This window comes from Drosophila elegans, unplaced genomic scaffold (genome assembly GCF_018152505.1).
Source record: "Drosophila elegans isolate 14027-0461.03 unplaced genomic scaffold, ASM1815250v1 contig_476, whole genome shotgun sequence".
Taxonomy (NCBI): Eukaryota; Metazoa; Arthropoda; class Insecta; order Diptera; family Drosophilidae; genus Drosophila; species Drosophila elegans.
In genome coordinates, this window is record NW_024545863.1 from 9,396,701 (window position 1) to 9,411,294 (window position 14,594).

The following is a 14,594-nucleotide window of genomic DNA, read 5'->3' on the forward strand; positions in this document are numbered from 1 at the left end:
TTTTTAACATTTATGTACACATTTAAATGCTTCACAGAATAGTTTATTTTTGCTAAAGCTGCAAGGTTATTTAAACTTGGTCTAATCGAAATTTGCTTCATTTCTTGTTTAGTTTAAATTAAGTCTTGAACAACAATTGCTTGGATTTAAATTTATCCTTGCACCGTGTTTGAAAAACGAAAAAACGTTTGACAATGTTTACATGGGTGTTCTTATACAAAAATCGGTAATAAAAAATTGTTTCATATAAAAATGAAACATTTTATTCAAACTTTTTCTTTTTTCAAGAAATATATTCAATTTTCAAAAGAAAATATTAAAAACTCGGTTTTTATGGCTTAGTTTCCGGCAGTCCCTTGTAAAGGTCTCTTCGCTTTAACAGCAGAACTTTTTGCAGGATCAGCAAAAGCAAAATATAGAAAAGATGTGAGAATGGTATTTTTGGTAGACATTTTTAAAAAAAAAATTATAAATTTTGTAACAACAATTACAACAATTTAATTGTTTTAATTGAAAAAATTGTTCGTTCAAGACCTTGTGAATTATATCTCGACCACCTGTGCAAAATTTCATTAAGACCGGTTGAGTAGTTCGCGAGAAATCTTGCCAACCGACTTAAAAAACACAGTTTCGAGAAAAACGAGTTTAAAATTTTAAGTGGCAATAAAAGTGTGAGGCGAGCCCACAAATTTTCATAGCTGTATCTCTAAACCGTCACGCAAACCAAATTGAAAATTTAGGACAATATTCTAGACATGCTATAGAATTTGATAAGAAAATAAGAAAAAATCCAATTTTGTGAAACCGTGAAACTGCATGGCAGCTCTCTCTTTATCGAAAAATTCGTGTTTCAAATGTTGGGGCAACCAGGATTAATATTACACTATGCATTTTTCAAACACTTCGTATTCAGATTTAATACCAAACTAGGAAGAAGCCAAATTATTTAGCCTTTGTGGAAAAGTTTGAAGTGTTCAAAGAAAATAGTGGAGGAGTGTGCATGGTGCATACGTGTGTGGGCCAACTTTGAGATACAAATAGTTTGGACGAGCTGGCAAAAACAAAAGGCTGTGCGGGCAGCCACAGACAAATAATCAAAATCGACAAACGAAATGAGCCAAAAACAAAGCGGCCAAAATGTTTTCAGTTTGCACAGTCCTGGTTCCGAATGGCAGCCTGGGGAGCAAGGACTGCACACCCCCATCACACACACACTGAACTCGTACCACCGAAGGCCAAAAGGATATGCGCACGTGCTAATGTGATTAGATACACAGACACACCAGCGCGTTGGAAAAGGCGACTTGTTCGAGGAACCGCAACATACAGTGCAGTTGATTGCGGCAAGCCGGCTACAATAACAAGAAACTTCATTTCGGGTATCTCTGAGATGCAAACTATTGTTGCGCAGGTCATCATCATCGTCCATATCATCATCGCCATCAGCATCTTGGGGCTGCAAACTTCTGGACTGGGACACTGCCCCTTTGACAGCATCGCACACCAAACCAGAACGTTGGGATGGCCTTGTGTGAAATTATTTTGTCGCTCCAACTTTTCCATCAGGCAGTCATCAAATGCAGCACCAACCCTTCAGGACAGGTCAGCTCGGGCCGGCCACTGATTTAATTGCAATGTGCAACACATCTGCTGCGATGTCACCAGCGCGCAGGGATGTCAGAAGGTCCTTTTATCCTTGCTGATGGCTAAGGGGTTAATTGTTTTCTAAAACCTGCGTTGATTGTTGGCAATCTCCCACATATATGATGTTTTGTAATTCAAAAACTTCAACCAGTTGCTATTAAGAATGAATCCTACGATATTATTCTTAGATTTTATTCAAACAATTATGGCGATCAATCATTCAAATCGGACACAAATATTATTTTTAGAGATGGTAGAGAAGAAGCTTAGTTTTAAAATTCTCAAAGATACCTCTATTTAGATACCCTATCTTGAAACAGGGTAATAAGCAGTGGATAGCTCAGAGCGAATATTTTATACTATAATCTTAAACATTAGGTGACATGTTTCACGTTTCCTGATATTTGTTTTTTACTTAGTAAATGTTATATGTTTCTACAGTATTTCACTCAAGGGTTATATACAGTTTTTGCGGTTACCACAATATATTTGGACTGCATCCTCCAAAATTTAAAAATCAAAGAGAAGTCGTTAAAGTATCGTCGAATCTAGTAATTAATCGAAAGAATAAGCAAAATCATTGAAAATCATTTTAAAATTTGGGTGTAACTTCGAAAATATTCACCGGAGCGATATGAAGTTTTCAGTGTGTATTCTTAAATAAATGTAGACAACAAAATACAATGAAAAAAAATAAATGTTTCAAAAATTCTAACTGTATACAACCCCATAATGTAAATAATTGTAACTTTTTTAGTATTTCCTTGAGAGTAATGAAATCACTAGGTAAATTCATTGAATTTTAATCAAAACATTGCTGGGGAGCTCTAAAGCACACTTGATAGCCTATTAATATGTGTCAATTATAACACGCAAGACACCAGGCTAAGCTTAAAACCCTAATAGAACATTCATTTGAAGGTTTTACATTGGATTATGTAGCACATACGCATCAGAAACAACAACTCAATTCGAAGGGCAAAAACAACAAAATGAGTCGACTAATTTGTATTGATTTTTTATCGGACATGCGATCTCCCTTTTTTCTTGCTTCCCTACTTTTTTAGCTCTATGTTGTTGGTGCGTTTGTTTGTTTGTTGGTTTGTTTTGAACTTTCCCATGCATAAATTTAGCATATTAATTGAGCGACTGTCATCAATATGTCTGTGCCCACCCCGGCAACCCCAATGCGACTTCCCCTCCTTGGGCTCCGTCACAGCATGACATCATTAGTTGGCCTAAAAAATCCCATCATGCTTTGATTAACATTTTGTGCACACAAATGCCGGCCAAATGTGAGAGCGGCTAAATGAGTTGCATCTAATTGAGTGACAAACACACCAGAACCACCGGCCACCTCTCACAAACTGTGCCAATTTGTTTTAAAATGCATCGCCCTGGCGCTCAATCAGCCCGGACTTATCCCACTCCAGAGTCCAGAGTCCAGAGTCCCGTGTCCATGGCCTGCTCTCGACTGTTTTTCAATTTGCATGCAAGCGTAAATTACTCTCTGTTCGAGACCCCTTAACACCTCCTGGAAGAGACGTTCCCAGTCCCCACACGGATTCCTCCCGCCGGTCGGCTAAAAGGTTTGTCCTTTGGCTACGTTCTTTATGCAGATTGCCTTCGCTTTCGAGGACTGCTCCATTCGTCCTCCTCTTTGTGGCTGTCTGCCGGAATCTTGTTTTAAATAATTCTGCGTATCTTGGTTATGCACATAAAACACGTTTTTTGGCACCCCATTTGTCATTAAGCTACCAATTTGTTCCGCTTCAAAAACATCTCAAATTTCCCATCGATTAGCCGAAGGGGGAAACTGAAAATTAACCAGGTTAAGAGGCAGAACACGAAAGATCAAATAGACTTGCGAAGATGTACCAACTCTTAACCAATAACGGTAGAGATTGGAATATAAGAATCAGGGCCGTGAAACCATTTCGATTTGGCTTAGGTTCGGTTCGGGGTTCGATCTTAAACGATTGTTAAGGTTCCGGCTTACGAACCTGTTTGTTGATATGCTCGAACCTGATTCAGATCCGAGCCGGGACTAAAGAAACAATTTTTTTTATACAATAATAATTCCGACGCAGATAGCTTTAAAACTGAGAGACTAGTTTGCATACAAACGGACGGGTGGATCGACTCTCCTAGTAATCGAGAATATATATACTTTATAGGGTCGAAAATGTCTTCTTCACTGTGTTGCAAACTTCTGACTAAAGTTATAATACCGTCTGCAAGGGTATAAAAAGCTACATTTTGAACCAAAAAAAAAATCCGACTCAGTCCAGTTAATTTAAGAAATAGATCGTCCGGAGTGGTTCACAGCCCTGATAAGTATACCAGGAAAGCATTTCGATTGCGTTCAGTTAAACAAATTTTTAAACAATTATAATTACATTTTGAAGTCATCCTAATATTTTTTCCTTAATAATTGTTAGAGAATTTATTGTTACCTTACTTAAACGTAAAAAACCCGCCGTACAATTTTAAACAAAATTTCTGATATTTGAATTTATAAGATTAAGCTTTAAGTACCACCCTTTTAATTTTATTCAAATCGTAAGATAATATCATAAAAACATTCATAAGAACGAACGAATACTTTAGCTGAAAATCATAATAGCTTTAATGTTTTTAAGCATATACGCATATAAATCGAAATTTATATGTTTAAAAGAATATTTCATTTTCGCAATAGCTGCATGTAAGGGTGTATAAACTTTGCCCGGTCGAAGTATTTTCTTCTCTTGTTAATAAGTGAATTTAATAGAATAATTAATAGAACTAGTTAGTATTTTTCAAACATTTATTGGTAATTAAACAGTAAGATAAATTATAACAAAAGTTGTGTTATGAGATTTTCGTAAAATTTGTGTTTTATTCCCTAAAATTTGTAATTTATTTAACTGTTGCCTAAAAAATGGGTCATATTAAAAAATCATATTTGTATGCAATATTTTATTCTGGGTAAACTATTATTATTATCGCAGATGTATATACATAAACAAAATCTATTAATCCCGTAAATACAATTTATTTTAATTTCACATTCGAGTTACTTTAAGGTAAGAAGAAATTAATGATAATTGAGTCGATGTCAATATCAGCCCTTTAACTTGTAGCGAATGTATTGTACATTTGCATGCTCGTGTACACAAAAAAAATTGCAGTCAATCTGAGAATATTTGTTCTTAAACAAAATTCAAGATCAAAAGTTTCAGTTCAATTTACTTAGTTTGAGTACAAATTTTCAAGAACGAAACAACTCAAATTGAGTTTTTCGAGCATTTTGTTCTCAAAATGAGAATCGGTTAAAAGGTAAGGTAAGGATAAGGTTTGTTACTTATACATATGTATACAAATTTAGTTTTAAAACGACCCCGTTCGTGTCGTTTTTTTGTGTTCACTATAATTGAGTGATAATTTATAATAAATTTTTCTTGTTATTTTACGTGTTAAACAAAATCAATTTACTTAAACATTTCAACTATTTTCATTGAAAAGGTGAATTTGTATTTTAAGCAAAATAATTGCGGTAGTCTCTTAAAAATTTCTCAAATTCAAAACATATTCTCAATTTAAGTATTATTCTTTAAAGGAGTACAAGTATTCTCAATCTGAACTCTTGTGCAGTATCTGTACTCAAAATAAGTATATTCACAATTTGAGAATTCCAATTCTCAATTTCTGAATGCCGGAATTTTCTCCGAGTAGGACCTTAACCCTCAAAAATGCCTTTTAATTTAAGACCTAATCAAAGTTGCTCCAATTTGCAATTTAACTATTTCACGGAAGCAGTTTTGCCTTCGTGCAGATATGCGCTCGATCCCTTCCGAACTAGTCTTTCAGAGGAAATGCAAACAGACAGTTTGCGATCTGGGCGCCAGACACGTGTACGATTCGCAGGCCCAAGCAACTCGTCGGACACCCAGTTATACAGGAAAAAATATATGTGCTGTGGGTGCACTTCAATAGGAAAAGTCCAACAATTCAAAACGAAATCATCGAACTTTTAAATTTGATATTAAAATATAGAAATTTAACTTATATATAAAAATTTGCCCTAAAGTCGATTATGCCGATCTGAAATTTTGTTCTCAGGAATTTGAAGTACAAGCAATAATAATTATATTATCTCGTTTTTAAAAGCATAATTCAATTCAATTTTCGTTGATCTATTTGAAATGCGAATTCGGACTAGATATCGATTTGAATTTTGTTTTCTGTGTACCATCTACCCACTGCCGCAAACCAAGCTTCATCTCATTCGAAAGCCCTCAAAGCAGCTAACAATGTACAATGTACTTGTAGAATGGCCGTAACAATTATAAAGCACGAACACGAGCCGCTGACGGGGCAAGGCGATATGAGTGGGGAAAGGCGCGTGGGGCAATGTCTGCGGAGAGAGACTGCGGTTGGCATCTTGGATTACCATTACGTGGCCGGGTCATCCGGAGAATTCAGCACCGCGCACTTGGCAGCATTCCCCGGTGTCGTCGGTGTGTCGGGTATCTTGGTGCGGCTTTCGAGGTGACAACTGCGACAGCAAAACGTCAATTTGTATAAATGTTTGCAATTGCCACCGATGCGGTGGAATCGTTAAAAATAAAACATGCTGAATAAAAGTTGATCGAAGCGGGGGTCGCACGGGTCCTACGGAAAGTATCTCGAAGATGCAGAGAGTGGAAAAGGGAGCGAGAGAGCGAATCATGAATAAATATTTGCCGGCTTCTTTGCAATTTGCATCATTTCTCTGGTTGTCCGAGAATTTGTTGTTTGCTCTTCTGCCCCATGTTTGAAAGCGTTTTTTGAGAGAGAATTCGCTTAAACGAGTTTCGAATCGTCTCCGTGTCGTATCTGCGAGGTTCTTTTCCCACACCGCTCTTAGCTAATTGATTTATGGGATTGCAACTGCAGATGCCTCCAGCTTTGCTCTTTCGACACTCCGCCACAAAGTTGGCTAAAATTCGTGCGAGCCAAGTTATGAATATGCAGCATGTGCGCCCATGTAGTCAATTGGATTCCAATGGCGGGCAATCGGCATATGATGAGATGTTGTAAATAAGTGCTAATTTTTGTATGAGATTTTTAGAACGAATGTATCTGTTCTTAGATACCTCTTTTCCATTTGGATTCTGAAAAAAAGAGACTACCATACATAAAAAGGTTGTACATAATAATGATTTCCTACCAACAGAAGTTTGGAGGTGTCACAAAAATCTCTTTTCACCAAATTCGGTTGATGTTACCTTTGTTGTATATGTTAATTTAAACGGATCCTAGTTGGAACAGATTTCTATGACTTCCCCGATAATTTGTTACTTAGACTTTGGATTCAAGTTGTGGAAAATTTCTGCACTTATATATAGATAGTTCTGACAAATTTGTGCAGTAAAATTGAAAAGCAACTTTTCCCGCCTTATTATACTTTAGAGGCAAAGTGTTTAAGCATACCTGCGATACAGTATTTAAAGACCGACAACCGCGTAGTGTCAAAGGCGACTTCTACTCTATATATACGTAGCCGCAAAATTAAAAATATAGCCACTCTCTAAAATGGTCGATAACGACTGGTACACCGATCGCTTTAAAATTGAGGTGGGCATACCAAGACTTAAAGGTTACCAATTTTTTCAGTAGAATGCTGATAGTGAATGTTGGAAACGACGGGAAATTCAAAATTAAAAAGATTGTCCGTTATTTTTGTGTGTATGATAACTATTTTACTGTGAAAAACAATTACAAGCATCAAAAGAGGTCAGGGAAGATGAATACTTTTTTCATAATTCTTGACAGCAGTATCGTAATACACTCCACTCCACTCCATTAAAACACTACGCACAAATATCGGACCCTTTTCCTACCGCAGCACTGCACCGCAACTCTCCTTGCAAACATGTTTGGGAGTTTGGGAATAATTTTGGGAGTGGCTTGTATCGCCTGCGGGGGAAGTCACTTTTAGTGGAGCCGGGAATCAGTTCAATTATCTGCTTTGGACTGAATAAACGATCCTGACTAATATAACGGCAGCGATGAAAGGGACCTTTGAAAGTGATAAATGCGAGTGCGACACACGCAAATTCAGTGCGTCTGGAGCCGGCAAAAATATTCGAATCAGCCCAGCTGAGTGGTTCGACCTACATCGTATTCGATTCTCCCCATATCTGACGATTCTTCAAAGAAAGAGAGTGCCGATTTACGATCGACATATGCAAGCGGAGACGTCAATGGACGGCAACAAAGTTGCTCCACTCGGGTTGGATTTCTCGCAGAGATTTGCGAAGGCACATGGACTGCTAAGAGAACATCGCTCAGAGAGGAAGAGCTCCGGCTAAAAGAGCAATGCTTTTAGCGTTATGGGGCAAATGCACTTTCCGCTCTCGCAGATCAGTTCGGCTCACTCTCTCTCTCCCCCAAGATGCTTTCGATTGTGCTCTCCAAATGGCAATCTGTATTGGAGCTTATTAGTTTGTTAAAACAAAACAATTGATCTAGTTAATATCATTAAAAAAGTCAAATAAATCAAGCTTTCACAAATATTTTGTTTTCCAAATAAAAATACATTTTCATGATCTAACTAATCTTTTGTTTAAATTCAAAATTATATTCAATAAATGGAGTGCAAAAATAACCAAATGCAAGAATAAGATGTATGGATTGTTTTCCATCTAAAACTGATACATACTGTTTTATTTTTTTTTTACAAAAATGTTTACCTATCTAGGTATTACCATATATAAGTAATAAAAGTAATAAATAATATTTTTATTAATAACTTTCTTTGTTTAAGCAAATTTAAGAAAAATAATAATGAAACTGCATGGTATACTTTTAAGTAAATGGTCAGTTTGTACGTTTATACAAACAACGTTCCAAACTCAACACTCAAACGCCCACTCTAACGCCAATAAATCGCGAAACTCTGCCAAGTCCACCTTAAACTCGATTGTTCTCTGGGGGCATTTATATTTTGAAACTGATAGGCTGAGTAACGGTTATTTTATAGTTTGATTGCTGATAGCAAAAAGCAAATCAACATAACTTATTTTCTGAGAATCTTTGCCATTATGGTTGTTTAGAAATATTCTGTTTTGAAATTGCTAAAAAATATGGAATAGAAAGACGAAAGAGGTTTCTGGTCTATAAAATGTGTATATTCTTGATCAGGATCAAAACAAATAGTTATTTCAGAAACTATCAAGAAATCAAATTCACTTTTCAATAACATCAGATAAATGATATTAACGCAAGATGGCGCCACATCTTAATTTTGCCGTCACAACTAAAGAGAAAATGGAACAGGAATTGTTGTTTTTGAATTGTAAACAGAGTTACAGGTATTTGATAGTCATGGCACTAGCATTCCTTAATGTTGTAGTGATAACCTCGCAAACGGCTTATCAGTATGCTCATTTATAAGCAGGGAAATGACTAGCGAGTGTATTTCATGATTGGCAATCGACTCAACGATTTTCTTGCTTTATCTAGACGTGTGAACTTGGATGATGTGCAGAACATCCAGCAGTCGTGCGAGCCGGTGGTTTTATTTTGCAGTGCACCGGAGTGCAAACATTAAGAGCATGACCATTGCGACGTCAGTCGGTGGGCCGTCTCTGTGCCAGCAACACAGCAACACATGCTCAGTTCGAGGTCCGCCCGTCCGGCGTCCGTCGTCTATCCGTCCTCTCAGTTCCTCTGGTTTGGTTTGACTTGGTCGTTGGACTGGTCCGGGTGCGAGCATGAGTATCGTGCGCCCAGAGCTTTGTGTTCGTGGATCCGCAACCAGTTTGCTGGCACCAATCGTCCTTTGCGCTTGTGCACGTCGCTCTGGTGCGTGTGGGGCGGTCCGCGTTCCGCGCTCGAAATCGCAATCTCAACAAAATTGGAGCGAAATCAGTTCCGAACTCGTGGCGATAGTTTTCCAGTTGTGTGTAGTTTCCGAAAATATCTGTGGTATGCGCGGACCTACGGAAAACCTGGACGAACGGAAAGGTTCATACCAAAGAAAGAAAGTCGTTTCGATTGCAGTTTGCACTGTTTAAAATAGCAAACAAAATAAATAAGCACTGTTTTACCGGCTCCGCGCCACACTCTCACTCTCGGTGTCCACCGATCTCCTCTCCGCTCCGCTCCGAGTGCTATTTTCTCTCACATCGCTTGCATAACCGAGAGCAAAAACAGTACACCTCGCCGAGGCAGATTGCAGATGCAGATACAGATACCGCGCCTAGTAGTGAACCTGCAGATGCTCTGGCGAGCGCATGCAATTGGCATTGTCTGCGGTAAGTGAACAGTGAGTTATGACCGCTCTGCTACCAAGTGTGGCACCCCGAACGCCCCTCCGCTTGCCATCCCATTTGCGGCATTGGGGGCGTTGCAAACTGCCTTGTAATTACCTGACATAAATGCTCGTGTGTACAAGGCTTAATGGCAATACCGGCAAGTATGCTTCGCGATTGCCATCTACAGGGGGCAGGGCGCAGGGGGCAGGAGCAGGGGGTAGGGGGCAGGAGCAGGGGGCAGTGGCCGATGGAAGGGGCCGGCCATTGTCTGGCTACCAAATTGAACAGGAAACGTGCAACAGGTCGTGTTTAACAGCCGCATTGGAAAGACTCCCGTGTAGCGCCATGGGATTCTAAGACACCATGAGGACGAAACAGGCGATTGCGGTGGTGATCGGTGATGGTGCTTATAAGGCAAATTGGATTAAAATCCGAATAGTTATGGGGAAAATGCAAATAGCAAATGCAAAATTCAACTTGCTTAAGAATTCGCTGCAAAGCCTAAGAACTCGTATTTAAATAAAAGTTCAACACAAGCTGGTTCTTCTCACCTAAAATCGATTATTCAGAAAACCACTCTTGCACTCTTTTTTTGATTCAAATTTAAGTACTCCCTATATTTTAGTTATTCATTAAAGTAACTTTCGATATCAGTTGCGTGATAAGCTTACAAAGTTTGACAAAAAAGTGTATTTTCATGTTCTTTGACTGCTTGCTATCTCTATGATATAAGTGGCTTTTTTGATTGAAACTATTGAGCTTTGTAAATATTCAGTTTTCCTTGTAATTTGTTTTTCTAATCTTTACAAATAAAAATATTGTCCAAGGATTTAAATATTTAATGTGGGAATTTGGTGATGAATTTTTTTTAGTGCACAGTCTTTATAAACTCAATATATTTTATAATCCGTAGCTTACTGGCAATTATTATTCAAACGAATTAAAGCGCTTCTATAACGTTAATAACCTGAAGTGTTTGCTTATCGGGATCCCTTCCGCTTTAATAAATTTACTTGAGCAGACATGCATAAGCTGTAATCAATTTTAATCCGCTTCTCTCTTCGCGACTGAGCGCACTTGGAAAAGCTGTTTCCCTTGATATTTTGCATTTCTTCCCACAACTCACCCGTCGCATAATTAGCTAATATTGACTCGCAATTTTGCTGATAGCCTCCATGTCTTTCTCTTTACGTAGCTCTTCAGAGCAATTCTTTCTCTCTGGGTCTCTGGACAAACACAAATTAGAGGCAACATGCAAGATAGGCGATCGTGTGCACTTTTTGAATACAGGGGCAGAAATAACAACGTTTTGCCGTAGCCACCGGGGAGGCGGTGGTAGAAATAGGCGGGTTTGCTGGTGGTAGCACGAATTGTTGGACCCGTTATCAGCACATCTTTCATACTCAATTTACCCTCTTTTTAATACAGGGTATTTGCTCTTTCTCTGAAATTAAGTCATTATAACTAACCGTAATTGAGACTAGCAGACACTTAATATCACTTAGCTAATACGTTTACGTTCCTCATCAGTAGGGGTTTTTCTTATTGTTACATTTATTTTTACCTTATCTCTCCCTCACTCGAAACAGAAAACGGATCTAATCAGTCTTCAAACATTTTAAGTGTGAATGTGGACAAGTATGTGGAAACTTAAGCAAGTTCAACAATGTCAAACTAAGTGCAAATTAGAATAAATACAAATTAAACACGCCTGTAGAGAAAGTAGATTATACGAGAACGGTAGATAACTGCAGCGAGCCGAAGTATAAATACTCTTCCTGCTCTACCGAAAACTGAATTGTTAGTTTCGCTAGATAATTCCCAATAAACAAAAACTTAAACTTTTTTCGAACACATTTTATAGTTGAAATGCTCCTTTCCACAACTTTGCAAGTAATAACTACAATTTAATAGTAACTTTAACTAAAAAATGTAAAATACAAGTAAAAACATCAAAAGCAAAAAATAGCTTCATATATCAACATTTTACCATTTATTATAATTCCAAAATTGGAATCAAAAAATTAATAAATGTTTTATCATTTATCAGTGTTTATTAAGGCATCACTATGTTCATCTCAAACCATTTAAAAGTATGAGTTTGTGCAGTTTCTTCCAGCTAGGGAAATATGTATGAATATGTAGTGAATATGTATGTGAAGACTAACTACAGAAAAGATTCGAAAAAGTCGTAACCTTTTAGTGCCTGACTTGATGTGGGTCTTGGTACATATCGCCTAAGTGAAAGAAAATCCAATTTGTTACTTACCTTACAGTTAGTAACAGTTCGAAAAACAATAAGAAAGAAAGGAAACGTCGGCAAGTCGAAGTTTATATACCCTTGCAGCTATTGCCAAAATAAAATATATAAATCAAACAAAAACACCTCTTGACAAGGTAAAAATGATCGATCGCATCTTCCACTCAAATAACTTCTGATATGACATTTTGGTTTTTCACCAAAAAAAATTAGATTATTTGTATTCAATTTGTTTTGGAATCGGCACGCTACTTTAATGGTTAGGTAACAAGGCTGATTTTGATTTCAACCATTTTAAAGCAGCGTGCCTCGTCAAGAGTTCATATATCCTTGCAGAGGGTATTATAATTTCAGTCAGAAGTTTGAAAGTGAATGAGACATTTCCGACCCTATTAAGTATATACATATATTCTTGGTCAGCGTCTCTAGGAGAGTCGATCTAGCCATGTCCGTCTGTCCGTTTCTACGCAAACTAGACTCCCAGTTTTAAAGCTATTTGCATGAAACTTTCCCAAAAGTTGTCTTTCTATTGCAGGTAGTATATAAGTCGGAACGAGATATAGTAATGGTTAAATATTTCAGAATTACGGTTTAAATTTAATCGAAATCGGACGACTATAGCATATAGCTCCCATAGGAACAATCGGAAAAACAATAAAAAAATCTAATTTTGCTTTTTAAAAATTTTTTTAATGCTTCGACATATAATATTGGTTAAATATTTCAGAATTACGTTTTAAATGTCATCAAAATCGGACGACTATATCATACAGCTCCCATGGAAACAATAAAAATACAAAACTTAAAAAATGTAACTTTTCTATTTTGTAATTTTTGTTAATTCTTTTTGACTTATTATGTCCCTTTCTTGTTTTAATCCATTTTCCCAACTAGCGGGCTTTTTAAAAATGGTAAAACACAGGTTTTTTTCTTTTTAAAGGCTTCTTCGAAGCCAAATGAATTTCTAAAAATCTTAGTATTCGCAAACTGTTATAAAAGTGGGACCTTTTGATAGCCTTATCAGTTTTTAAGATCGGACTATTCTTAACTGACTTCGAACATTGTGGCTATATTAGTAATCGACTTGCGCACGCTTACTGGTTCTCGAGGCTGGTGATATCGATTTATATTAACATCTGATAGCAAATTTTGTGACGAAAATGAATAAGCAAGTGTTTTTATTTAGTCGAATGCTTATTCATTATTCGTCACAAAATTTGATATCATAAATTCTATATGTGTAAGGTGCGATCGTCACGACCTTTTTGCCTCGTTAAGAGGTGTTTTTGTTCGATATCAGAAGTTTTTGTTTGAAATATAGGCAAAGTACCCCAATATTGTGACCATGGTTTTTACAAAAAAATCTTTTACCTACCCTTCAGTATTAATTTTGTATTAACAAACCAAACTTAACAAGACTTTAAAGCTTAACTAAAGGAAGCAAACTTCGGCAAGGCCAAGCTTATATACCCTTACAACTATTCCAAAAATTTAAATTTTTCAAAACAACAATATTTAGATCTTTATGCTTTTTAATGGCACTTATGATTTGTCTGTAGCTAACTAGTTTAGAAGTTTTTAGTGATTTCCCGCAAATTAAGCTAGTTTTTCAAAATGTCAAGAACAACCTTTTTTTTAATGACTTGCCCAACACAAAAAAATGATTCCAGAATTCTAAATAAGTCCTTACAATTTTTTGAAATTGAGAAACGATATAGAAAAAATTTGTATTTTTTAGATATACCAAAAAAAAAAATATTTTTGAACGGAAAAATTTGGTGTCATTCGACGCGTATTTGGAATAAAATCTAAACTGTGTTAAAAAGTGGAATGTTTTACCAACCCAACCCTACATTAACAAACAAAATAATCAAAATTTGCGTTACATTAAAATTCGGTTTTATGTAAAATAACTACATAAAACTATTATATTTCATGGTATCGCTTAAACGTTTTCTTATATTTTGAATAAAATTAATTTAAGCACACTCTTCCAAAAACCGTTTCTTTAAGTCCGTTATGGATGATAACGGCGTTTTGTGGACACGGTGGTCCAACTCACTCCACAAAAATCCAATGGGATAAAGATCAGGAGATTGGGCGCCATTTCCAAGACATTTGGTCCGTTTTGGATAACTCTTGGGCAAACTTTTTCCTCAAGTTTCGGTTGCGCTCAGACAGCAAAGGCTTTTTCCGAGCAACTCTGCCATTAAACCCTTGTTTTTTTTATTGATAGGTCAAATGGTTTACTCTGAAACGGGTTTTCCGTGATCGGCAAAGAGTTCAGCCGTCAAATTCGGCGCACTTATTCGAGAATTTTTTTTGAGCTACCTAATGGTTTCGGCGTCTTCACGCTTAGTCAATTTTTTCGGTTGTCCCTTTTGCCTAATTGACACCAATCTTCA

At 36.8% G+C, this 14,594-nt stretch overlaps 1 protein-coding gene across 3 annotated transcripts in view; it reads left to right on the top strand.

Moving 5' to 3' along the window:
- Positions 1-9,156: 9,156 nt before the first annotated feature.
- LOC108141091 (protein doublesex) overlaps positions 9,157-14,594 on the top strand; it is a 62,133-nt gene continuing 56,695 nt past the window's right edge. The window contains exon 1 of one of the 3 annotated variants that reach the window (XM_017264293.2): positions 9,157-9,929. The gene's annotated coding sequence lies outside the window, so the exon portion shown is untranslated. The remainder of the gene's footprint in view (positions 9,930-14,594) is intronic. The other 2 variants (XM_017264294.2, XM_017264290.2) reach the window with 2 other exon arrangements.